Here is a 27,579-nt window from a genome sequence, read left to right on the forward strand (position 1 = left end):
CCCGGAAGCGGCTGTACGAATATCTCGCGAAACCTGGAACCGGTCTCCCTGGTTTAAAGCTGACCCTCACCGTCTCTACTCCTGCACGCGGGGAGCCTGAGGGTCGCTGCGGACGCCGAAAGCCCCGCTCCCGAGCCCCCAGCAGTGAGTGCGGAGTCCCGGTGAGAGGCTCCAAGCCTGCCCGCTTCGCTGCCGGGTGGGGACTCCGCGTCGGTTTCCGGGGAAACTCTGAGGACGTCCCGCCTTTGTCCCCCCACCATCGGGCGTAGAACCCCCCTGACGCGGGGCTTTCTGCCTTGGCCCCGAGGGGGCAGCACCCCTCCTGAGACCCCACCCCATTTAATAAGAGGCCCAGGTCCAGGAAGAGCACACTCTCCATGGGGCGGGGATTCGGGGCGAGAACGCGGGGTCCCCAGAAGAGCCCCCGGCCCCGCGCGGGGAGGGCTGTGTGGGAGCGGCGACAGCGAAGGGGCTCCGGGGACGCGCAGAGCGGAGCTGGGAGGGGTCAGGGGACGGAGAGAGACACGGGAGGGGAGGGGAGGTCAGTGAGGGGCCGTAAAGAGACGGCAACGTGGGGGTGGGGGGCGGGGGACGGGGCCGCGACGGGGAGAGTGACAGTAACCGGGGAAAGGAGCGCGAGGGGCAGGGGAGAAACCGTGAGCAGAAGTGGGGATGAAGAAAAAAACAATTTTTCTTCTGGCCCAATGGATTTACGTATTTTATTAGACATCTTACATTTAATTCATTTGAAAAAAACCTATTGAGATAAATCTTTATCTGCTTTCTTGCAGTAGTAATTAACTTTTAAAATAAGCATTGCTGATATCTCATAACCACAGCTTATAATTGTTTTTTTTCCCCCTGTCTTCAGTGACAGGCAGGTAGGCAGAAAGAACTTCTACTTGCACCCCTACCGGGATCGACCTTGAAAGCCCACTAGAGGGCGATGCTCTGTCCATCTGGGGCTGTTGCTTGGCAGTCAAGCTATTTTTGCACCAGTGATGAGGCCATGGACCCCTCCTCAGTGCCAAGGGCCACCTTGCTCCAATAGAGTCATGGCTGCAGGAGGAGAAGAGAAAGATAGAGTGAAGGGAGAGGGGGTGAGATAGAGAAACAGATGGTCGGTTAGCCAGTGTGCCCTTCCCAGGCATCAAACTCAGGACTTCCACACACCAGGCTGATGCTCTACTGCTTAGCCAACTTGCCGAGGCAATAACCAGAGCTTTTAATTCTTTGCAAAATATGAGGCCATCTCAACTTTTTAAATCTTTGATTCTAGAAGTCGTTACATTAAAAAAAACATCCATATTATTTTCCTTTTAAATATATTGTGTCAAGTTTAAATTCTGAGCCCTGCATTCTTTGTAGTGTCTACAATATGTTGAAACAGCCATTGGTATTTAGTAAAGTGTATTAGGCTATTTCACTGTGCACTTGGTAAGGATGTCTGATCTTAGCAGTCAGAGCCTTGTGTCTTGAGTTCATCAAATGTTCAGCAGCATTTTCATGTGATTTATTGAACTAGTGACTGAAAGGTTGAAACTGCCCTCAAAGTATCTAGAAGTGTGAGTTGTGCTGGGTCTGATCCCCGTCAGCCAGTGCTGCTGAAAACAGCTCTGAGGGATCAGTGCAGGCACTGCAGGGACCTAGATAAAGATGCCATATCCTGGGCCCCACTGCAGACCTGCAGAACCACAACTTCCAGTGGAGCCCTCATCCCCAAGGGATCTGCATTCTCGTTAAAGCTAAAGCATTCTTCTCTGGGGTCCTATTGGTGGTTTGATTTTTAAGAAAGGACTTAACCTCCATCATCTCCCTCAAACTTGGAGAGCCGCTCTGGGTGGAGCAATATTTTTGTTTTGTTTAGTTCTTTATTCAATTTAGAGAGTAGCAAAGGGGGGTGGGAGGAGGAGAGAAAAGGGAGGGAGGAGCAGGAAGCCTAAACTCCCATATGTGCCTTGATCAGGCGAGCCTACTGTTTTGAACCAGCGACCTTAGTGTTCCAGGCCAACCCTTTATCCACTTCACTGCCACAGGTCAGGTAGCATTTTTGTTTTCATGAGCTGTTCCAGGTTATTCCAAGGTGAGCCCAGGGATTAGCAGGAAAAGTCCTGGATGCATTTGCTTTCTGTTTAGTTTTTACGTTTAGTTTTTCTGTTTAGTTTTATACGATAAATTTTATTTAGAAGTCATGGAGTTTGCTTGACCAGGTGGTGTCACACTGGATAAAACCTCAGACTGGGTCACAGAGGACCCAGTTTCAAAACCCTGAGGCCACCGGCTTGAGTGCTGGGTTGCTAGCTTTACTGTGAGATCATAGACATGACACCATGGACTCTGGCTTGAGCCCAGAGTTTGCTGCCTTGAAGCCCAAGGTTGCAGGGTTGAGGCCAAGGTCTCTGGCTTGAGCAAGGGGCCACTCACACTGCTGTAGTCCCACCCCTCCCATCAAGGCACATATGAGAAAGCAATCAATGAACAGCCGAAGAGCTGCAACAAAGAATTGATGCTTCTCATCTCTCTCCCTTCCTGTCTGTCTGCACCTATCTGTCCCCCTCTCTGTCACATCAAAAAAAATAAGTCACAGATGTAGAAGTGGGCTCAGGGTACAGGTTTCAGAGGAGAAAGATGAATCCTGGAATAGAAAGAGATAGGCAAAGGTAAGTTGGGAGGTGCAGACATGCTCTAGAAAGAAGAGCATCCGGGATGCGTTAGTGAGAGTGGGGAGCAGGGATGGTCAGGGGAGGTGACAGGGTGTTGTGTTGGGTTTGGGCGTTCAGGAGAGCAGCGCCCGTTCTCATTGCTGTGGGAATGTGTGGACGTCTGAGGGAGGACAGACAGGTGAAGACAGGAAAATAATACAGTGTGGTCTCCTTGCAGGAGCACTTTTGGCTGATTCCAGTGAATAAGGACAGGAGAGTGTGACCTTTAGCATTTCCAGGTTCTTCTGTTTGTGTGGTGGAAGTGGATAGAGGGGCTGTGTGGACACCTCTGGTGGCGTATGTTTGAACTGCAGACTTGACTCAACATACTGTCACCTGAGAAAACGAGCAGGAGCAGGACCAGGACAGAATGACTGCTTCTCAGGTAAGCGATGTGTCCTGTGCAGAGACTGTGTTTGTTTGCTTTTTCTCCTAACTTTAGTGGATTTAGGATCTTCAATGTTAAATTCTCTATTTCTGATGTTCCTGCTTAGTGAAATGTTTCCATTAACTTATTTTTTTTAATTTTATGTATTGATTTTAGATAGTGGAGATAAAGATGGAGGCAGAGAAAGACAGTGGAGATGTGGGGAGCTCTAACTTGTAGTAGGGGCTTCCCCTATGTGCCTTGCCTAGATAAGCCCTGGGTTTTGAACCAGCAACCTCAGCATTCCAGTTTGATGATTTATTGACTGTGCCACCAGTCAAGTTCTGTCCCTTTTTCTTTTTTTTTTTAATTTAAAAAATTTTTTATTTTATTGATTTTAGAGAGAGGTGAGAACGTTAATTTATTTTTGTATGTGCCCTGGGCAGGGATCAAGCTAGCAACCTCTGCACTTCAAGACCATTTTCTAACCTACTGAGCTATCTGGCCGGGCTCAGACTCTTTTAATTGTCAGGGTCAGCGGCTTATATACTTCCCTCCTTTGTCTCAGAGCCTTCTGTGCCTTCTCTCCATCCAGGTTCCCAGAGGGCATGAACAATTCCTACCATGAATTAATCACTTTTTTTTATTATTATTTAGAAAAATTTTAATAGGGTGACATTGATCAACAAAAGTACATAGGTTGCCTGACCAGGCGGTGGTGCAGTGGATAGGGTGTTGGACTGGGATGCAGAGGACCTAGGTTCGAGACCCCGAGGTCGCCGGCTTGAGCGTGGGCTCATCTGGTTTGACCCAAGGCCCTTGGCTTGAGCAAGGGGTTACTCGGTCTGCTGAAGGCCCACGTTCAAGGCACATATGAGAAAGCAATCAATGAACAACTAAGGTGTCGCAAGAAAAAACTGATGATTGATGCTTCTCATCTCTCTCCGTTCCTGTCTGTCTGTCCCTATCTATATCTATCCCTCTCTGTGACCCTCTGTCTCTGAAAAAAAAAAAAAAAAGTACATAGGTTTCAGGTAAACACCTCCACAGCAATTGAACTGTTGATTATGTTGTATTTCTATCATCTGGAGTCAAATCATTTTCTGTCACCTTATATTTTTCCTTCCTCTTTATACCCTTCCCCACACCCCTCCCTTTATTCTTGTCCCCTTCATCCCCCTCCTCCTGGTAACCACTTTTATCTATGTCCATGAGTCTCAGTTTTACATCCCACCTATCTGTGGAAACAGTTCTTATCTTTTGCAGGTATACTTATTTCACTCAGCATCATGTTCTCAGGGTCCATCCATGTTGTCATAAGTGACACTATATAATCATTTCTTTTTTTTTTTTTTTATGTAGCTTTTCTTTTTAATTTTTATTTTATTTATTCATTTTAGAGAAAGAGAGAGAGAGAGACATGGGGGAGGAGCAGGAAGCATCAACTCCCATATGTGCCTTGACCAGGCAAGCCCAGGGTTTTGAACCGGCGACCTCAGCATTTCCAGGTCGACGCTTTATCCACTGCGCCACCACAGGTCAGGCTATATAATCATTTCTTATGGCTGAGTAGTATTCCATTGTACATCATTTTTATCCTATTCTCTATTGAAGGACATTTTGGTTGTTTCTATATCTTGGCCACCATGATTTACACAGCGATGGACACAGGGCTGCATGTGTCTTTACGTATGAATATATTTGAGTTTTGGGGTAGATACCCTGTAGAGGGATTGCTGGGTCATGGTAGTTCTGTTCTTAATGTTTTGAAGCACCTCCATACTTTCTTCCACACTGGCTGTATCAATTTACATTCCTATCAGCAGTGAATGAAGGTTCCTTTTTCTCTACAACCTCTTCAATACTTGTTATTACCTGTTTTGTTGACAGTAGGCAATCTAACAGGTATGAGGTGGTATGTCATTGTAGTTTTTTGTTTGTTTAAATGTTCTTTTTTTTTAGATTTCTATTTATTAATTTAAGAGGGGGGAAAGAGAGTGAGAAGGGTGGAGGAGCAGGAAGCATCAACTCCTATATGTTTCTTGATCGAGCAAGTCCAGGGTTTTGAACTGGCGACCTAGCATTCCAGGTTGATGCTTTATCCGCTGAGCTTCCATAGGTCAGGTTGTTATTGTAGTTTTGCTTTGCATTTCTCAACTAGCTACCAAAGATGAGCATTTTTTTATATATCTGTTGGCTATTTGTATGTCTTTTTAGGAGGTGTATATGTTCAGGTCCTCTCTCTATTCCTTAATTGGATTGTTTGCTTCTTTGTTTCTGAGCTTTGTGAGGACTTTATTTTGGATATTAACCCCTAATAGGAGCTGTTCTTTGCAAGTATCATCTCCCATTGAGTTGGCTGCCTTTTTGTTTTGTTGTCAGTTTCTTTTGCTGTGTAGAAGCTTTTTAATTTGAGATAGTCTTACTCATTTATTTTTGCCTTTACTTCCCTTGCCATTGGGGTCAAATTCATAAATTACTCTGTATGGCCAAGGTCTGTGAGTGTAGTACCTATGTTTTCTTCTATGTAATTTTCTGTTTCAGCTCTCATATTTAGGTCTTTGATCTATTTAGAATTACTTTTTGTTCAGGGGAACAAAAATGTTTCAGTTTTTTTCATGTAGTATTTCAGTTTTCCCAGCATTATTTATTGAAAAGGCTTTCTTTTCTTCATTGTTTGTTTTCGGTTCCTTTGACGAACATAATCTTTCTCTCTATATAATATATTTGATTTTATTTCTGGGCTCTTGATTTCTTTCCATTGGTTTGTAGGGTTATTTTTCTACCCATACTATCTGTTTTGATTATCATGCCTCTATAGCTGCCTTAAGGATTCTTTCTTTGTTGTTGAGTTTTGATAATATTTTTATGACGTGCCTTGGAGTAGGTCTGTTTGGGTTGAGGTAACTCAACATTTTGTTTGCTTCTTGGATTCAAAGCACTAACTCTTTTTATAGTTTTGGGAAATTCTCATCCATTATTTGTTTGAATAGGTTCTCCATCCCCTTCTCTCTCTCTCTTCTCCTTATATACCCATTCTTTTTTTTTTTTTTTTTTTTTTTACAGAGACAGAGAATCAGAGAGAGGGATAGACAAGGACAGACAGACAGGAATGGAGAGAGATGAGAAGCATCAATCATTAGTTTTTCATTGCGACATCTTAGTTGTTCATTGATTGCTTTCTCATATGTGCCTTGACTGTGGAGCTACAGCAGACCGAGTAACCCCTTGCTCAAGCCAGCGACCTTGGGTCCAAGCTGGTGAGCTTTGCTCAAACCAGATGTTTGAGCAACCTCGGGGTCTCGATCCTGGGTCCTCCACATCCCAGTGTAACGCTCTATCCACTGTGCCACTGACTGGTCAGGCCCCATTATTTTTATGTTGCTTTTTCTTTTTATTATTTTTTTTTATTTTGTGACAGAGACAGAGAGAGACAGACAGAGAGGGAGACAGATAGGGACAGACAGATAGGAAGGGAGAGAAATGAGAGAAGCATCAATTCTTCATTGCAGCTCCTTAGTTGTTCATTGATTGCTTTCTCATATGTGCCTTGACGAGGAGTGGCAGTTACAGCAGAGCCAGTGACCCCTTGCTCAAGTCAGCAACCTTGGGCTTCCAGCCAGTGACTTTTGGGCTCAAGCCAGCGACTATGTGGTTATATCTATGATCGCACTCTTAATCCATCTAACCCATGTTCAAGCTGGTGAGCCCGTGCCCAAGTCGGCTAACTCAGTGTTTCGAGCCTGCATTCTCTGTATTCCAGTCTGACTCTCCGTACACTGGACCATTGCCTGGTCAGGGCTTATATTGCTCTTTCTGATTGGAGGCAGTTAGTTCTTGTGGTGCTCTCTCATTTTTTTTTTATTCTTGGGTCTATCTTCTGTTCTCTCTGTAGCATCTCTTGTTGCCTGTTTTTGATGTTACTGATTCTCTCCTCTGTCTGGCCATTTGTATTAGCTAAACTTACTACCTCTTTTGTTATTTCATCTATTGAGTTCTTAGTCTTTCATTGCTTCTTTTTTAAAGTTTAAATCTCTTTGGTGAAATACTCTTTTTGTTCATTAATTTGTTTTTTTTAGCTCAATAAATTGCCTATTCGTGTTTTCTTGCAACTCATTAAGTTTTTTAATAACTTAAATTTTGATTTCTCTGTCTTTTAACTCCAAGGTTTCCATGTAGTTGAGATATTTTTTCTGAAGACTTTTTATTATCCATCTGAATGACATCTCTTTTTTGTGTATTTATGGTATTTTGTTTTTTCTTCCCTGATCATATTTGATAGTAGTGTTAAGAACTCTCACAAGAAACAACCAAAAAATGAAAAAAATATTTAAAAAAGTGATAAGAAATATAAAAAATTTAAATATAAGTAAAATGAAAAACTACAGAAAAGGAGCAAAAACAAAAAAAGAAAGAAGAACTCAATAACTGGAAAGAAAAAAATTTAAAAATTAAAGATAATTAAATTGAAATGAAAAATAAAGAAAAAAAGAATTAAATAAAGTGTAAAAAGTTTGCCGGGTTTGATTCCCGGCCAGGGCACACAGGAGAAGCGCCCATTTGCTTCTCCACCCCTCCGCCGCGCCTTCCTCTCTGTCTCTCTCTTCCCCTCCCGCAGCCAAGGCTCCATTGGAGCAAAGATGGCCCGGGCGCTGGGGATGGCTCTGTGGCCTCTGCCTCAGGCGCTAGAGTGGCTCTGGTCGCAACATGGCGACGCCCAGTATGGGCAGAGCATCGCCCCCTGGTGGGCAGAGCATCGCCCCATGGCGGGCGTGCCTGGTGGATCCCGGTCGGGCGCATGCGGGAGTCTGTCTGACTGTCTCTCCCCGTTTCCAGCTTCAGAAAAATGAAAAAAAAAAAAAAAAAAAAGTTTGTACAGTTTTCTGAAGTTACTGTTTTCTTCTAGTAGGTGTCACTGTACTGCAAGTTTTGGCTCCGAAATTCTTGGACAGAACTCCACTGTGACCTTTCTATTAATGATGTAGGCAGTGCCACAGTCATTGGTGGGTGTGGCTTGTAGTGAGGCTTTTACATCTTCAGCTCTATGGCTTTACGACTTGGTGGCTATAAAGTTCTAGCATTTGTGATTTCAGGTCTCTGGGCACTCCTTCCCATGTCTCAAGAAACGGGGACCTGATGTGGAGTAGCTGTATTTCTCAGGGGAGAGAGTTGCTCTAGAGACTAGCTGTGGGGTCTGCCCCTGCTACTCTTCCTACCCGCGAGGTGTGCGAGTTGGTATCTTGGAGTTTGGGGGTTCACATTTTCTCTGACTCCATGCAGAGATTTGGCTACAGGCAGAACACAGCAACTGTGGCTGGAACCCTGAGCTCAGCCCCACTCCCAGTTCAGCACCTCCTCCTCTGCCCTTTAGCCTTTCCACTTTTCCCATCTGAAGGAGGCTCAGGCACGACGGACACAAAGTTCTCTGGCTTGAAGCCCAAGATCGCTGTCTTGAGCGAGGAGGTCAATCACTCTGCTGTAACACCCCTCTGGGTAAAGGCACATATGAGAAAGCAGTCAATGAACAATGAAAGGGCTGCAAGAAAGCATTGACGCTTCTTATCTCTCCCTTTTCCTATTAGTTCCTCTCTCTTTCTCCCTCTCTCTGTCACAAAAAAGAAACAAGTATTATTCACAACTGATTCATGAAACTACAGAATGACCATGTCTTGCTTTCATTTTATTTTCTATCACTTTTAAATTGTACCTAGTTCCCGTGTATGTCAATGTGCGTAACATGTTAATGTTATTTGAGCTATTTTTTCTTCTTGCTTATAATGTTTTCATTATTATCAGTTATAGAAACATATATAGATGTTTATGAGGTTTCTTATGACTATTGGCTAGGGTTTGCTTGGTTGTTGTTTTTTTTTGAAAAATTGTAGACAGCCTGACCAGGCCACAGCACAGTGGATAGTGTGTCAGACTGGGATGCAGAGGATCCAGGTTTGAGACCCCGAGGTCGCCAGCTTGAGTGTGGGCTTATCTGGTTTGAGCAAGGGATGGACCCAAGGCTCACCAGCTTGGACCCAAGGTTGCTGGCTCGAGCAAGGGATTACTCGGTCTACTGAAGGCCCACAGTAAAGGAACATATGAGAAAGCAAGCAATGAACAACTAAGTTGTCGCAATGAAAAACTGATGATTGATGCTTCTCATCTCTCCATTCCTGTTTTTCTGTCCCTGTCTATTCTTTTCTCTGACTCTCTCTCTCTCTCTGTCTCTGTTAAAAAAAGAAAGAGAAAAATTGTAGATTATTTTTGAAGTAAAACTCAAGGTCTCTCTTTCACTGCATGTTTCACAAAGCAGTCTCACAGCAAGGGAAGAAATATTTTGTTCTAAAGTTATGTATAGTAAATTTGTGGATGCTATGCATCCGATTCCTTGAGAACAAGAATTTCCATTAAAATTTCAGCTCAAAATCATGTATGTAATTTTACCTGTGTTTTCTTACTCTGTGCTATTCAGGAGTATGGCATGTGGACTGGAGACATTGGTGTCACTGGTAAAAATAGAGCTTGTTAGATATGTGGAAACACAGGCCCCATTCCAGAACTCCTGAGTGAGAATCAGCATTTTTAGAAAATGGCAGTTCATTGTTGTCCACGTCAAAATTGAAGAAGTACTTACACTTCCAACTCACTGTGACTCTTCCACCTGACAAGTGTACATGAGTGATCATGAGCAATACAAATACACACTGATAAATTTACACACTTGTGTTGATGCCTTAATTCTATTGATTAATTTGAGAGAGAGAGAGAGAGAGAGAGAGAGGAAAAAGCCATGAACTTGCTGTTTCACATTTATTAATTATTTGCTTAATTTCTTGAATGTGCCTTGACCAGGAATCAAACTGCCACATTGGTATATCAGGAGAATGCTCTATCCAACTGACCTACCAAGTAACAGTGGTACATTAATTTTAAAATTTATTTTCTTGAAAAGTCAAGTTTGTGTAGTGCATTTATGGACATATGTAATCCTCGTTACTCAGTGTTAGAAAATACATTAGAGAATGTCACTATGTGAAAGATTAAGAAAACAAAAGACAAAAATTTTTTTGAGAAAGATTATTGTTGCCTACCCAGGTAGTGGCACAGTAGATAAGGCACTGACCTGGGACACTGGGGACTGAGATTCAAAGCCATGAGGTCACTGACTTCAACCTGGGGTCCCTGGCTGGAGTGTGGGGTTATAGACAGTACCCCATGGTTGCTGTTATGAGTCCGAAGGTTGCTGGCTTGAGCAACAGGTCACTGGCTCAGCTAGGGATATCTGGTCAAGGCATGTATGAGAAAGTAGTTAGGAACAACTAAAAGTGCTACAGCTTGAGTTGTTGCTTCTAATCTCTCTCAAACCAGTTTGTGTGACCCTGTTTTTCTCTCACACGCACACAGAAAATATATATGTATTGCTGGGAAAATATTACTTTACTGGATTATTTTCTCTTAGGACAAAACCACTTCTAACCCTGTTTTCATGATGAAAGAAATTATGAACTCAGATTGCAGACCTCTGCTAATGTGTCTTTTCTTCCAGAAACCATTGACCTTCAGGGATGTGGCTGTATATTTCTCTGGGGAGGAATGGGAATGCCTGGACCCAGCTCAGCGGAAACTGTACATGGATGTGATGTTAGAGAACTACAGGAACCTGGTCTCCCTGGGTGAGGATGAGGGACAAATATATAAGGTGATGGAGGATGATTTGACTTTGTGTGATGGGTATACAACATAATCAACTGTCCAAATGATGTAGAGATGTTTGCCCAAAATCTCTGTACTCCAGTTGACCAGTGTCACTTTTTTAAATTTAATCGACTAAGTTAAAAAAAAAAAAAAAAAAAGGGAAAGTTATTTTCTAGAACATTGTAATATTGTACCATTTCTTCTCACCTTGACACAAAATGAATTAGGAATTGGAGCTGGGAAGGAAAATGACAGTATCCTTCCACCCAGGTAGGTGGGATGAGGAAGCAGATGAGGCAGGTAAAAGATCTAAAGATCATGGATGAAGCCTGACTTTACAGTGTGGTTGGGAAGCTGCTTCAGTGGAAAGGGCTGTGAGAGGCCCAGGTTTATCCTGGTTGCTGACAGACAGGGACAGCTCGTCTCCAACATGTCCTGTGTTCCCACATCCTCTCAGGACTCTGCTTTTGCTCTAGTGACCTCTCTCATTGCATTAGCAGTGGGGGGCTAAGTCTTTCCCTTGGACTGAGGGCTGCTATGATCTGGCTCCTCTTCCATAGCTTTGGGGACCTGGAAAAAATATTCATGTACCTGAGGAATTACATGATAAGCTGTTTTTTATAATTTGGAGGGTTTTTTGGGGTTTTTTTTTATTACTTTTTAAAAGATTTTCTTTATTCATTGTAGAGAGGGAGAGAGAGAGAAAGAGAGAAGGAAAGGGGGGAGGAGCAGGAACCATCAACTCCCATATGTGTCTTGACCAGAGAAGCCCAGGGTTTTGAACTGGCGACCTCAGCATTCCAGGTCAACGTTTTATCCACTGTGCCACCACAGGCCAGGCTAATTTGGAGTTTTTGATAATAGTTGAGATCCTGAAATTAGGGGCAGAAATTTCAGGAATGCTGGGGACAGATGCCATGCTTTCAGATGTATCATTTTTTTTTCTTTTTTATTATTGACAGAGACTGATAGGGAAAAATATGGATAGATGGGGAAGAAGAGAGATAAGTGTTAGAATCCATCAGAGTCTGAAAAAAACAGTGTAACAGGCTTTATTGAAAGGAAGAAAGGAACCTTGCTGGGCTGACTCATAGGGAGAGTCATGCGCCAGGCACAGCCTAGGACGTGCATTAAGGGTTTAGGGGAGTGGGAGTGGGAAGGGTCATGTGGCATTTGCCGATTGGCTGCTGGACAAAAAATTGTCTTTTATGGAAGTTTTAGTCTGCTTAACCTCTAGCGGTCTCCAATCATCCCGGACTTCTGGATTGTGACATCAGACATTCCTTCGTGGTTGGTCATTTGCTGCAAGCCCTGAAACGAGACTTACTGGCAGGGTTAAAGAAATGAAACCTAACATTCCTAATTATTTGAAATATAAAAAAAAAAAAGGAAAGAGAGTGGTTCCTAGAGAGGCCTCAAGGGAAAAGGGATGGAGGTCATTATCTTCTGTAACTTCTTCCTGCTGAGTAGGGGCGGTGAGGGGTTATGGCCTCTATATAGATTACTCTCAGTGAGGGGTAGAGAGGTGCAGTGATGGCTTCTTGTTGGGTAGGGGTGTATTTATAGGGTTCCAGATTTTTCTGTTTTGCGAGGGCAGGTTTTAGGGTTGGTGTGTAGGGTTAGGTAGATTTTTTCCAATTTTCTGATTAGTGAAGGTCTGCATGCGATTCTGTAAGAAACTAGTGAACAAACATAAGAGGTAGGGTCCAGAAGTTAGAAAAATAAATAGGAGAGTGAGTGGACCAATGAAAGGCAATAATCAAGACACCCAGTTTGTGCAAAACCACTGATTCCATGACTCGGTTTGTTTTTTACGAATTTGCTGGGCTTCAGAGAGAGAGAGAGAGAGAGAGAGAGAGAGAAGAAATAACACAGGGAAATGACCAGTCCCCTGCCCCTAGACTGATTTTTATAGAAATTCTTAAAGCAACAAGAAGAGGAATTACCTGTATAGCTCATTTGGTCCTTAGATTGATGGGTAGTGTACTAGAATTGAAACAGGCTCATGGAGTGGGATAAGGTTGATATTTGGGGTGAGATAGATTAGGGTACATGTTTCTGTCCAGTTAGGGAGACACATATAGGTGTTGGTCCCACACAAGTAGAAAGCCCCTGATTGGGTGATACAGGATGAGAGGTGGGTAGAGAATTGATGGACAAGGGGTTGGTTTTGTTTCTCTGTTTCTGAGCTCCAGATGGTCAGGGTAGAGGAAAGAGTCACCCCAATAAGTGGGGAGAGTAGAGAATTGTTAGCTAGGGTGACTAATTAAACATTCTTCAAAAACCAGTTTTCTGATTATTCAAATTCTTTCTTCTCTGTACAAATCTCCTACAACCTGCCCAAACCTTCTACAACTTACATAAACCCTCAGCTTTCATGAACTTTCTTATCCAGAAATAACTGGCTTTCATAGCAACTTGCTTTTTCCTTTTTCTTTCAAAAGTATTTCCATACCTTATACCTTCTATTATCAAAACCATGCAATTCCTTTCTAGTCAGAACTTTTGACTTAAAAATCTTTAATCTTTAGTGACAATTAAGTTGACTTTCTTTTTACCCTAGTTTCCCTTTTTCCAAAGTCTGATTGAAAGAGTCCTTAGTCTCTTCATATATTCACCATACATAGACCAACCAGCTTCTGGTTTGTGGTTGGAGTAAGGCATGCCATTTTTCTACTTTAGCAGCAGTGGGAGTTTTCAGGATCACGGTGTGTGGACCTATCCATGTGAAAGTCAGTCCTTGGGTGATGTAATGCTGGAAGTGCCTCTTGTACAGTCTTTGAACAGTTTGCCAAGTAACCTATAAATCCTGCAAGTACTTAGGGAAAGGGTGGTTACATTTCTACATTTTGCAGCTAGAGTTTAAGTCTTAGTGACCACTGCTTCTAGCTGAAATTAGCAGCAGGTCCCAGCCTACAATAGGCATGGGGCATTGAGACAAGAGGAATAAAGGAGATACTATACATTAAATAAAGTAACAAAATCAGACTGTCAATACCCACAGTAGAGATCTTCGAGGGATAAATACAACTCAAATATTCAGGCAAGGCATAGTAGATGCCCCTTGTGTTAACAAGAAATGAGATAATTTTATCTGCTTCTTGGAAGGAATACCTTAGGCTCGTGAACAATGTCCTTGGGCCTTCAGTGGCAATTCCCAGCACGCTGTGCAAGGTCAGGTCACAGGTAGCTGGAGCAGGGCTAGAAGAGACTGAGCCCTCCCTCCATAGAGCAAGGGGGCAGCTTACCTTCTCGTGTCCCTCCTTCCACAGCAAAGATGTGTCCTTTGGTGGGGCTAAGAAGCCTCACAGGCTTCAGTTCAATGACCTTCCTTTCCACTCTTGAAGGAGGGCCCTGATGGAATCCTATGAAGCCCTTTAGGGCACTGGAGCCTTTAAGAGCGTTTGCCAAAACCTGATATTTCCTGACCTCGTTTGGGCCTTATTTGCCTTTTCTGTTACTTCCTCAGCCATTATAGACCTTAAAAGCCATGCTCAGAAGATCTCACTGAGGGGCTTGACTAAGAGAGCAAAATTGGGAATCTAGTGTTTAAAGAAGCCTATTAGACCAAGGAAAGAAAGGATTTGATTTGTGATGGTAGGTGGTTGGAGACTGAGGAGGGTCTGAGTTCGATCTAGGGTGAGACCTCAGGTGGTGGGGGTTAAGGCGATGCCCAGATAGACTCTGAACTAAGAGTGTAGTTGAGCCTTAGCAGAAAAGACACGATATCCCTTCATGGTGAGGAAGTTAAGAAGGGTGGCGGTGTGTCTCCTTGAGGCAGGCAGGGAGGGGTTGCAGAGGAGTAAGTTATTTACATATTGTAAGAGAGTACTAGTTTCAAGATTGCATGCTGTTAAATCCTAAGCTAGTGCCTGCCCAAACAGGTGTGGGCTGTTTTTGAATCCCTGGGGTAAGACAGTCCACGTAAGTTGCTGGGCTGCATTAGTGTCCGGGTCAGTCGAAGTAAAGACAAACAGAAAGTAAGAGTCAGAGTGTAGAGGAATGGTAAAGAAGGCATTCTTGAGGCCTAGGATCAGGAAGTGAGTGGTGTTTAAGGGAATGTGTGACAGTAACTTGTAGAGATTAGGGACTACTGGATGGAGGAGAATTACCACCTCATTGATTAGGCATAAGTCTTGTACAAGGCGGTAAACCCCTGAAGGTTTTTGAACAGGAAATATGGGGGTATTGCAGGGAGAGTTCATGGGGATGAGTAAGCCTTGATTCAAGAGGCGGGTTAATAGACAACTCTGCCTTTTTAAGCTTTTTGAGATGGCAGGGAGTTTTTAGCATAGAGGGGAGGAAGAGAGAAAGCAGATGGATGGACATCGTGAACAGCTGGATGAAAAGAAGGAGGGTCAGAATCTGCAGGAGGAGGAGGAGTAGGTTGAAGTGCTTGGGTGGTGCCACGTGGTCAGAGGAGTTAAAAAGATTAGAGCCTTTGAGGAGAAGGGAGGGAGTGAAAGGCACAGTAGCAGTCTCTGAGGAGGGGGAAGGGGGAGGATGGGTTGAAGAAGAGAAATGGCAGCGAAGCCAGTGGGGAGGGGGATGGATCAAAGAAGAAAAAGGGACAGTTGAAGTCAGTGGGGTGGGAGGATGGGTCGAAGAAGGGAAAGGTAGAGCTGCAGTCTATAAGGAGGGATGAGGGTTTGGAGAAGAGAGAGGCAGAGCTGCAGTCTGTAAGGAGTGGGGAGGGGACGAAGGAGAGACAGGCATAGCTGTAGCCTGTGAGGAGAGGGTTTGGGACGAGGAGAAGAAAGGCAGAGCCAGAAACACAGCAAAAGGCAAGAGTGAAGGTAGAAGAAAGCCTGCACGTAAGGAATTTCTGAGGCCTTTCCCAGTCTGGTGGCAGAAATTATCTAGGTCCCGGACGATGTTAATATCAAAAGTTCCATTTTGGGGCAAGTGGGAGCCATTATCTAGTCTGTACTGAGGCCATGCTCTGTTACTAAAGAAGTTACGAGGCATCCGAAAGGAGTAGTCTCTGAGGGTCGGGACTGGGAGGAGCCCATGTGGGGTGAGAATAGAGAAAGAAAAGAGCATCCTCTGACTCTTTCAACTATTCTTTATACTGAACGTAAAAAAATGAGGTCTATTGTCACCGGGAATCTTACTTTCAAAAGAGAGTGGAGCAGCCTGGCTAGGCGCCTAGACTTTCGAGGAAGTCCATGTGAACAGGCTGCCTGCCCGGAGTAGAGACCTCCCAATCAGCGACCCCGAGAGGAGAGAGAGTGCAGGTGAGGGACGAATAGGGGCCTACTGGAGATGGGAAAGAGCAGAAATTCCTTACCTTCTGGTCCAGCAGGGGTTCAAGACAGGGTCGGGTAGCCGACCAATCAACCTACGTTCACACAGCCAAACAGAATTAGGGAGTAAGCCTAGGCTGAGCTGCTGTTGCCCACTGCTTCTCTGGTAGTAAGTTTGGCTGGTGAAGGGGATCGTCCAGGCGCCCAGTACCCTGTCCCAGGTTTCAGCACCAAATGTTAGAATCCATTGGAGTCCGAGAAGACTAGTGTAACAGGCTATATTAAAAGGAAGAAAGGAACCTTGCCGGGCTGACTCATAAGGGATAGTTGTGTGCCAGGCACAGGCTAACAGGGGTTCCCAAACTTTTTACACAGGGGGCCAGTTCACTGTCCCTCAGACCATTGGAGGGCCGCCACATACAGTGCTCCTCTCACCACCAATGAAAGAGGTGCCCCTTCCGGAAGTGTGGCAGAGGGCCAGATAAATGGCCTCAGGGGGCCGCAGTTTGGGGACACCTGGCCTAGGATGTGCTTTAAGGGTTTAGGGGCGGGGGAGTGGGAAGGGTCGTGTGGCATTTGCCGATTGGCTGCTGGACAAAGGATTGTCTTTTCTGGAAGTTTTAGTCTGCTTAACTTCTAGTGGTCTTCAATCATCCAGGACTTCTGGATTGTGACATCAGACATTCCTTCGTGGTTGGTCATCTGCTGCGAGCCCTGAAACAAGACTTACTGGCAGGGTTAAAGAAATGAAACCTAAGAATAAGAGGCATCAATTCTTTGTTGAGGCACCTTACTTGTTCATTGATTGCTTTCTCATTTGTGCCTTGGCCAGGGGGTCCACAGCAGACTAAGTGACTCCTTGCTCAAACCAGTGACTTTGGACTGAAGCTGGTGAGCCTTGCTCAAACCAGATGAGCCTGCATCCCAGTATGATGCTTTAGCCAGTATGCCATTGCCTTGTCAGGCCAGATTTATCATTTCTAATACTATAGAGGTTTCCTACAGGACTCTGCAGAGTGGAGACTCAGTAATTTCCTCACTACACAGAGCATCTTCTGAAAGTATGAAGATCTAATTCTCTGCTTTAATTCAAAATGTTTTATTGCTTAGTAAGAATTATCTTTACAACTTTGAGGTCTAAGCCCTGGCCCTTTAGCTCAGTGGAAGAGGGTCTGCTTGGCATGTGGATTTCCTGGGTTAGAGTCCACTCAGGGCATTCAGGGGAAATGACTATCAGCTTCTCTAGCCTTCCTATTTTCCCTTGTATTTCTTTCTTTCTCTCTCTCTCTCCGTCTCTTTTATGAAATCGTGTCTTGATTGGTTCCACTGTATTATCATCCCCTGGGTGCTGAGGATGACACTGTGTTGTCTCCACCTCAAGCACTAAAAATAGCTCGGTTTTAACCCTGGTCCCAGATGGTTCAACCAGCCCCAGATGGGGTTTTTAGGTGGATCTCATCGGACTGCGTGCATGAATCTGTCTATCTGCCCTCCTTTAACTTGAAAAAGAAGAAAATAATATTTCCAGTCTGTATTTTTAATTGTCCACATTAGAGTAATTTCATGTTTTTATGTATCTCAGAGTCCTTCAATAAATTACTGTCATAGGTGACCTTTGAGTATTGCTTAACTGATAGGAATGTGTCCTCTGTTACCTGCTTTTGTCATCACTGTCATTCTGCAGTACTCTTGTGCTGTTGAGAGCTGTCCAGGACTGTGTCTGTCAGGCAGATAAGTTTAAAATAGGTGTTTATTAGGTTTGCTCACTTATATTTTGCCTTACTGTTGCAATGGTGAAGGGTAACTCTGTGGATTCTTGCCCTCAGGGCAGTAGATTGCAAACTGTGGATTACCTTCCTGCTTGGGAGGGGCCGTTGTAAGGCTAATGCTTACTGAAGTAGGGTGTTGTTGCCCCTGTCTGTTTAAGGAAGGGCAGAAGGTATGCTATGGAGTGCAGGCTGCTGAGGAGGAATCCAGAGGGAGAGAGAGAGTGCTGAGGTATGTGGTGGGGGCCTTTGATTCCAGGAGAAACCAGAGAATGTGTCAGGGCTTTGGGAGCCACTGAATGAGAGGGAAGAGAGGGTCCTTGTGTGTTTGCTTGTCTGCCGAAACGAGCCTTTAGTAAACGGAATGGCCCACCAACTTTTAGCTCCACTGATGCTTCACAGTCTGTGTCGAATAGTGGGAACTTGCATGGCCACCATGGTGGAGGCAGAGGCCTTACACTGTCCTTTTCTGTTTTCCCTTTTTGATGAGATCTTGGTCATATTTGTGGTTTGGGATTCACAAGTGCTGATGCAACATGCAGGATTTTTCCTTTGTAGTATGAAGAGGGATTACAGCATTATTGGGCACTTCATATTTAGAAAGAGGCTTTTTTCCTTAATTTAAGTGTACTTCAGGATAAAGCAATGAGTTTTTTTATTTACTTTCTCAGCATGTTCTTTTTTCATGGTGTGTCCTTAATCTGGGATGTTTAAAGATTATTCTCTCTTTATTTTACAACTTTTGAATGGTTTCTATAAGGTTCTGGTTCAAGCACCTTTAAATCCAGAGCCATCCTTTAAAATTCAAATTCCCCTCACCAAACTTTATACCTGGGCTCAAAAGAGAACATTCTCATCCTCCACTGTGAGGTTGTTGTTAATTGTCTTGCTATTCACTCACTTAAAGGCTTTCTGGTCTTCCTTTTGAAAGGTAGCAAGATGTTTATCTTTGCAGAAATGTCAGGGAAGCTTACTTTGAAAAGAGACCTGACAATTAGGGGTGTTTAAAACACAATAGTTGTTTGTAAAAACCTAGCCAGAGGCCCAGAGGCGCTATTTTCTGATAGGTCAGCCTGCCTGCATTCCTGTGTATACCTGTAGAAGGAGGGCGAATGGCTTGCTTGAAGCCTTAGCCAGCCTGTCTCCCCGGGACCTTTTGAACTCACCCAGAACTCCTTTAAACAGTTGAGTTTGGAGATAAACAATTTGGAAAAGCTTTGGCAGCACTGTAATTCACATAAGAAAAAATATTACCTTGTTTCTATACAGTCAATGATGTCAGTGGCATTTTGCAAGACTACTGACTAATGTATTAAAACATGATTCCAACCCTTTCCGTCACTGACACAGCTTTGGTCTGTCTTGACATGCTCGCACCCAGGCATATTAAATAAATTTTGCTTTTGGAATGTACCAGACTTGAGTGTTAGATTCGGCTCTCCTAGTGCCTACCCACTGACCCAGGCAGGGGTTTAGCCTCTCAGTTATCTCATTTGGGTTAAGGTGGTCCAGCTGGATTTTTCTCCAGGTCTGACCAAGTCAGGGTTTATATCAACCTGCCAGTTGTCAAAGGAGACTGACCATAGGCTTTCTTTTTCCCCATTGGACTGAAACCCCAGCTTTAACCTTTCACTTTCTTTTTATAGAAATGAAAGTTTTTTTCTGTGTGTTTGTGTGTGTGTGTTTGTATGTAGTGGATTACAGCCTACATCTTTTAAATGTGCTCTTAATTGCTTTATCTTTTTTGTGTTTGTCAGAGAGGGACAGGCAGACATGAAGGGAGAGAGACAAAAAGCATCAGTTCTTTGGGAAGCTTCATTGTTCATTGATTGCTTTCTCATATGTGTCTTGACCAGGGAGCTACAGCAGAATTAGTGAACCCTTGCTCAAGCCAACGACCCTTGGGTCATGTTTGTGATCCTGCACTTAATCTCAGAACCTCAGGACTTTGAACCTGGTTCCTCTGCATCCCAGTCCTATGCTCTGTCCATTGCATTACTACCTGATTAGGCCATTTCATCTTTATTTTTTATTCTTTTTTTTTTTATTCATTTTTTGAGAAGGGGAGGCAGGAGCATTAAGCATCAGCTCCCTATGTACCTTGACCAGGAAAGTCTAGGGTTTCAGTTTAGTGACGTGTTTCAGGTCGTTTTATCTATTGTGCTGCTACAGGTCAAGCTGCTTCATTTTTTTAACCCAGACTTTCAACTCCCCTGCCTTCTTACAGTCATCACTTTATTCACTGTACCTGTTGGTCTGTTTCTGGTTGTTTATTCATTTATATTGTTTTTTTAGATTGCACAGATAATTGACATCAAATGGTACATGTGTTTTTCTGCCTGACTTATTTCACTTAGCACAATATTTTCTATGTGTGTCCATACTTCTACAAAAGCTAATATTTCATTCTTTTTTATCATCCATTTATTTCTTCACATTTATACTCGCATTCTTGATCTTTTTTTTTTAGATGATACTCTACCTTGTTTTGTTTTTTTACTGAGAGTGATAGACAGCAAGGGAGAGAGAGATGACAAGTGTTATCTCTTAGTTTAGTCACTTTAGTTGTTCACTGAATGGTTTTCATATGTGCCTTGACAAGAGGGCTTCTACTGAGCCAGTGTCTTCTTGCTCAAGTCAGCAACCTTGAGGTTTTAGCCAGCAATCCTTGTGCTTAAGTCAGCAACCATGGGGTCATGTCTATAACCCCACTCTTAAGCCTGTGACCTTTATATTTGTCCAACTTGAGTGCCCATGCTCTAGCTAGTGATGTGGATTTTTATTTTGTTTTGTTTTGTTTTTGTGACAGAGAGAGGGACAGATAGAAACAGACAAACAGGAAGGGAGAGAGATGAGAAGCACCAATTCCTTGTTCTGGCATCTTAGTTGTTCATTGATTGCTTTCTCATATGTGCCTTGAACAGGGGTCTACAGCAGACCCAGTGATCCTTTTCTTGCTCAAGCCAGTGACCAAGCCAGTGACCTTGGGCTAAAGCTGGTGAACCTTGCTCAAGCCAGATGAGCCTGAGTTCAAGCCATCAACTTCAGGGTTTTTGTTTTTATTTTATTTTATTATTATTTTTTTTAATTTATTCATTTTAGAAAGGAGAGAGAAAGGAATAGGAGAGAGAGACAGAGAGAGAGAAAGGGGGAGGAGCAGGAAGCATCAACTCCCATATGTGCCTTGACCAGGCAAGCCCAGGATTTCGAACTAGCGACCTCAGCATTTCCAGGTCGACGCTTTATCCACTGTGCCACCACAGGTCAGGCCAACTTCGGGGTTTTTAACCTGGGTCCTCCGTGTCCTAGTCCAATGTGCTATCTACTGTACCACCACCTGGTCTGGTCTGGTGACCTTGCTGTTCAGCTTTAGAGCCTGCACTCCAGTCAAATGAGCTCACACTCAGGCCAGAGATCTTGGGGATTCAGACCTGGGACTTCAGCAACCAGGTTGACAGTCTATCTGTGCACCACTACTGGTCATGCTTTTTTGTTTTTGATATCTGTTTTCAGTACTGCAGTCTCTGTGTGTTTCAACAATTAAAATAGTCTACAGTGCATTCACCCTGTGCTGCTGTTCTCTTGGCGCCCTGTGTCATGCAGAACAGAAATAGTCTTTCAGGAAGCTGCGAAGCAGCCAGTTCATATCGCCATTGTGTGCCTGGGTGTTTCAGCAGATAATTGTCAGTAATGGAAGGAAATATTCATTCTTCTCTCATGTGACTTTTTGTCATTGTTACTTTTATTGGTCTTGCTTTGAACTTCCTTTGGAGTTCTCAAAATGTAATTATGTCCATCATTGCTGGTAAGTCCATTTATTTTGTGTCTTTTAGCTGAGCCATCTGAAGACAACAAGGCCTTGTTACAAAAGCCAGGAATAGAAGATTTCTTCTCCAAAACAATACTGGTAAGATATGAAAGGTGTGGTTTTGATAATGCACACTTAATGAAAGCCTTGGGATTTTAGGAAGAGTAGTAAGTAGAAACAATATAAATACAAACAAAGCTAACCTAAGGCAATTATTTTTGTTGTTATTAATTAATTTACAGAAAAAATAATGGGGAGAGCCTGACCAGGCGGTGGCACAGTGGATAGAGTGTCGGACTGGGGTGCAGAGGACCCAGGTTCGAGACCCTGAAGTTGCCAGCTTGTGCACAGGCTCATCTGGTTTGAGCAAAAGCTCATCAGCTTGGACCCAAGGTCGCTGGCTTGAGCAAGGGTTACTCAGTTTGCTGAAGGCCTGCGGTCAAGGCACAGATGAGATAACAATCAATGAACAACTAAGGTGTCAAAATGAAAAACTGATTGATGCTTCTCTTATTTCTCCATTCCTGTCTGTCTATCCCTATCTATCCCTCTCTCTGACTCTCTCTCTGTCTCTGAAAAAGAAAATAATAATGGGGAGAGAGTGAGAGAAAAACCATGACAGACCAGAACATTGATCTTTCCTTATATGTGCCCGACCAGGGATTGAGCCTACAACCTCTGCATACTGAGATGATAGAAAAACCAAGGGAGAGTTTTGGCTTCAGTGGGACAATTATTATTATTAATTTTTAAAATAGTTATTGTACTCTAGCCTGTTCACTCAAATGGTTAAAAGCATCATTCTGAAACAAGTTTGTGGATTCCATCACTGTTGAAGGCACCCACGGGAAAGAGCTAGTGAGTGGACGACAGGCTGAAACAACAAATGATTGATCCTTTTCTCCCTCATCTCTCTCTCCCTGTCTCTCTCTATCTCTCTAAAAATAAAAAAAATAAATTAAGACCTGCCAGGATAGGTTGATTGGTTGGCGAGTTGTCCTGGAGCACAGATGTTACTGTTTTGATTTCCTGGTCAAGGCTCATATAGGAGCAGCTCAATATTCTTGTGACACCCACCTCTCAAAAAAGAAAAAAAACTCATCGCATTGATTTTAACAAAAGAGATGAAGAGAAAGAGGTGGAGAGAGACAGAAACATCAAGCTGCTTCTGCATGTGCCCTGACTGGGAATGGAACAAGCAACCTCTCTGCTTTGGGATGGTGTGCTAACCAACTGAGGTATCTGGTTAGTACAAGACAATTATTTGTGACTCTTTGTTTTCTAAATAGGTAAAAAATATTTCACGTTTAGAAAACTTCTATTTAAGTTATGTTGCATATCAATTAGTTTCTAAACATAAAGCTCAGCCCTGGCCAGTTTGCTCAGTGATAGAGCATTGGTCCCTCGTCTGGATGTGCCATGTTCGATTTCTGGTCAGGCCACACAGAAGAGGCAACCATCTGCTTCTCCACCTCTGCTCTTTCTTACTCTCTCTCTTTCTCTCTCTCTTCCCCTCAAACAGCCATGTCTAGAATGGTTAGAGTTTGCCTTGGGTGCTGAGGATGCCTCCATGGCCTCTCTCTCAGGTGCTCAAAGAATGGCTGTGTTGCAGCCCTGGCCACTTGGTTCAGTGGTAAAGCAATGGCCCAGCGTGTGGATGTACCAGGTTTGATTCCCAGTCAGGGCACACAGGAAAAGCACCCATCTACTTCTCCACCCCTCCCCCTCTTTTCTGTCTCTCTCTTTCCCTCTTGCAGCCAAGGCTCCACTGAAGCAAGTTGGCCCCTGCACTGAGGATGGCACCATGGCCTCATCTCAGATCTAAAAGAGCTTTGGTTGCAATGGAGCAACGGCCCCTGAAGGGCAAAGCATTGCCCCCTAGTGGGCTTCCTGTGTGGATCCCAGTTGGGCACATGAGGGACTCTGTTTCTCTGACTCCCATCCTCTCACTAAAATAAATAAATTTAAAAACAGATCAAAAAATTTTTTTTTACTATTGCATGTTCTTGGAAAAGAAATCTGGAAAATCTAAAAACTTTTATAATCTGTGGAGTAGATAATCTTTTGATTTGTTTTAAATGTATGATGAGATTAAACTTTCAATCAATGATTTCTAACATTTAGAGATTTATCATGCACATGTAAAATTACTATGTGATCAGTTTATCAATGCCTTTAAAAAGGAATCCTTGTTCTTCCACCAAGAAATTATATTTTTCTTTTTAATGTCTATAATTCTTACAAACTTCAAAGCAAATTTTATACAGCCAACATGGTTTAATACTTATCACAGAGTAGTTATTTGGGAATAAGTATACATGTTAAATGAAATTATACCTTTCACTAAAAACATATCTATCTTTGATGATTACCAGAGTACACATAATGGAGACAGAAGATATCAATGCAATGAACATTGGGAAAACTTTAAACAAGAATCAATTCATAATCAAAGTGAGAAGACTCCATTTCCAGAGAACCATTATGAACACAGAAAAATGTTCGACCAAATGTCATATTCTAATAATCATCAGGTTATTCATGTTCTGGAGATAACAAATGAACAAAGTAAATTTATCAAGGCTTTTCAGCAATCTTCAAATCACACTGAAGATAAGAATATTTATAATGAGGAGGAATGTTACACTTATAATTTATGTAAGAGGCCTTTCAGTGAAATATTCTGTGTAAATAGACTTAAGAAAGTATGTAGAGAAGAAAAAATTTCTAAATATGAAGAATTTGATGAAACAGTTAATTGGCATTTATGTCATGCTTTACATGAGACAAATATTCACAATGAATTGAGACCTTATAAATGCAGAGAATGTGCCGAAGCCTTTACCCATTTCTCAACTCTTACTGTACATCAAAGAATTCACACGGGAGAGAAACCATATAAATGTAGAGAATGTGGCAAAGCCTTTAGAAGTTCATCAGCTTGTACGAAACATCAGAGAGCTCATACTGGAGAGAGGACCCATAAATGTTTAGAATGTGGCAAAACCTTTATCCAGAAAGGACACCTTACTGGACATCAAAGAACTCACACAGGAGAGAAACCATACAAATGCAAACAATGCAGTAAAGCGTTTAGCTGTTCCTCAACTCTTAATAGGCATCAAAGAACTCACACAGGAGAGAAACCATACAAATGCAGGCAATGTGACAAAGCCTTTTATGATTCCTCAACTCTTACTGAGCATCAAAGAATTCACACAGGTGAGAAACCATACAAATGTAGAGAATGTGACAAAGCCTTTAGAAGGTCATCAGCTCTTATTGATCATCACAAAATTCATACTGGAGAACGGTCTCATAAATGTTTAGAATGTGGCAAAAACTTTATCCTGAACTCACACCTTACTGTACATCAAAGAATTCACAGTGGAGAGAAACCATACAAATGTCAAGAATGTGGCAAAGCCTTTAATGTTTCCTCAACTCTTAATAAACATCAAAGAATTCACACAGGAGAGAAACCATACAAATGTCGAGAATGTGGCAAAGCCTTTAATGTTTCCTCAACTCTTAATAAACATCAAAGAATTCACACAAGAGAAAAACCATAGAAATGTTATGAATATGGCAAAGCCTTTAGAAGTTCATTAGCTCTTACTATTAGAAAATTTACATTGGAGAGTGGTCTTATATTGTAAATGTTTAGAATGTGGCAAAGCTTTGATGTGACAGTCACAGCTAACTACATCAGAAAAATCAAAAGACTAATCATACAAATGTAGAAAATGTGGCAAAGCCTTTGGAATATCATGAAATTGTACTCAGCATTGGGTTCATAATGGTGACAAGCCCTTTAAATGTGAAGAATGTGTCAAAGACTTTAGGTTTTCCTCTAAACTTACTGAACATCAGAGACTTCATACTGATGAGAAGCCCTTTAAATATAGAAGATGTGGCAGAGCCTTTGGCCAATCCTGAAACCTTATTCAAAATAACAGATTTCATATTGGACAGAAATCTTACATTTTTAGGGAGTATAAGAAGGTTTTTGGTTGGCAGGGGAATCTTACCTTCAAAAATTGATTCTCAAGAGAAGCCTTACAAATACAGAGGTTGTGGCAAAACCTGAAATGACTTCTCTCATCTTTCTGAGCAATAGACTACATACCAGAGATACACCTTGTAATTGTAAAGTATGTTGCAAAGCCATTTATTTGTGCTGAAAACTTGGCAAACATTGCAGAATTAAAATTATTTTTTTATTTTTTTATTTTAGAGGAGAGAGAGAGAGAGAGAGAGAAGGGGGGAGGAGCAGGAAGCTTCAACTCCCATATGTACCTTGACCAGACAGGCCCAGGGTTTTGGACCGACGACCTCAGCATTTCCAGGTTGAGGCTTTATCCACTGCGCCACCACAGGTCAGGCCCACATTGCAGAATTAAGGATGGACATGTACAGTAAAAATGTCAATAATTTAACAAAAGTTTTAAACTTTGTTTAAGCCACATTGACAATCAGAGAATTAAGCCTTAAAATGCAATTTATGTTAGAAAGTATTTGTCTTTATACATATCTTACTGAGTATCTGACAATACTGGATAGAAGAGGAACAGACATAAAGAATATGGGAAAGCTTTACACAGTATACAGATTTAGAAAAAATATCTCCCCATCATTTGGTCAGTCGATTATGCTGTATACCCAACACCCAGTCAAAGCATCCTCCATCACCCTATATTTGTTTCCTTTTATGTCCCTCCCTCTAGCCCCTTCCTCTCTTCTGTTTCCCTCCCCCTGGTAACCACTGCAGTCTTATCTAAGTCCATGAGTCTCGATTTTTTGTCCCACCTATGTATGCAACCATACAGTTCTTAGCTTTTTCTGATTTACTTATTTCACTCAGTATAATGTTATCAAGGTGTAAGATAATTTTTCCCTCCAAGGAAGAAGGAAGGGCATAGCCACGAAGTGTGGATAAGCAAAAGCTTTATTTAGTACAGTGCTTCCCGGACGATGTTCTCTGGTCCAAGGGGACAGGGGCCAGAGAAGTCACATGGGGGAAATTTATAGGGTTGTCTAGGGTGGAGGCGAGTTGATATGACGTGGCAAAATCTCACTGGCTGGCAGACAGTTGCTCTTTTCTAAAGGACTTTTGGGAAGTTTCTTTTGGCGCATGTGGGTGTGGACAGTTCCAGCCAGAGTTCTTGGGTCTGGTTCCTCACGTGACCTTCCCCCATTGCCCACTGACCTTACCCAAGGTCCGTCTATGTTGTAAATGATCCTATGTCAACATTTCTTATGGCTGAGTAGTATTTCATTGTAAATATGTACCACATCTTTACTCAATCCTGGAGTAAAGGCATTTTGGTTGGAGGGCATTTTGGTTATTTCCATGTCTTGGCCACAATGCTGCAATGAGCATGAGGGTGCATGTGTCTACCTACCCTTGTTTTTTGGTTTTGGGGGTATATACCCAATAGGAGAGGAAAGGGTGGGGGTGGAGGTGGGGGTGGGAGAAAGAAAATAAAAAGTGTCAGAAATGAAACCATTGCAAAAATAAAAAATATTACTAAGGGTAATGAAGTTCACATGGGAAAAAGAGAAAAGAAAAAGGAAAAAAGAAAGATAATGCAGAAAAAATTTTTTTCCTTTTTGAGATGTCATTTATTCACTTTTCCAGTAGGGGTCGCTGTACTTCAAGATTTGCCTCAGTGATATTCTTGAGCAGAATTCTGCTGAGGCATCGCTGTTGTAATGCTGCTGCAGGGCCACAGTCATGTTGGTCAAAGAGGCTTGTTAGGAATTTTCAATTTTATGGCTCTAGCATTGGCCAACTAGGTGTCCTCTGGTACCCCTCCACCTTAGATCCTATAGAGCAGGGGGTCAAGTGCCTGGCACCCCAACTTCTCACAAGAGTGTGCAGCCTAGAGGCCCAGCTGACAAAGGCCCACCACCGCCACTGTTCTCACAGCAAAGAGAGCAATGTGGGAGCAGGAGGCTGGGGTAACACAGCCTCGTCCCTCCTGTGATACTCCACAAA

The 27,579-nt window shown here is 42.8% G+C and overlaps 1 pseudogene; it reads left to right on the forward strand.

Annotated features, from left to right (window-relative positions):
- On the forward strand, positions 1-27,001 carry LOC136399363 (zinc finger protein 429-like; annotated as a pseudogene).
- The last annotated feature ends 578 nt before the right edge of the window (positions 27,002-27,579 follow it).

The sequence above is a fragment of the Saccopteryx leptura genome, chromosome 3 (assembly GCF_036850995.1).
Source record: "Saccopteryx leptura isolate mSacLep1 chromosome 3, mSacLep1_pri_phased_curated, whole genome shotgun sequence".
Classification (NCBI taxonomy): Eukaryota; Metazoa; Chordata; class Mammalia; order Chiroptera; family Emballonuridae; genus Saccopteryx; species Saccopteryx leptura.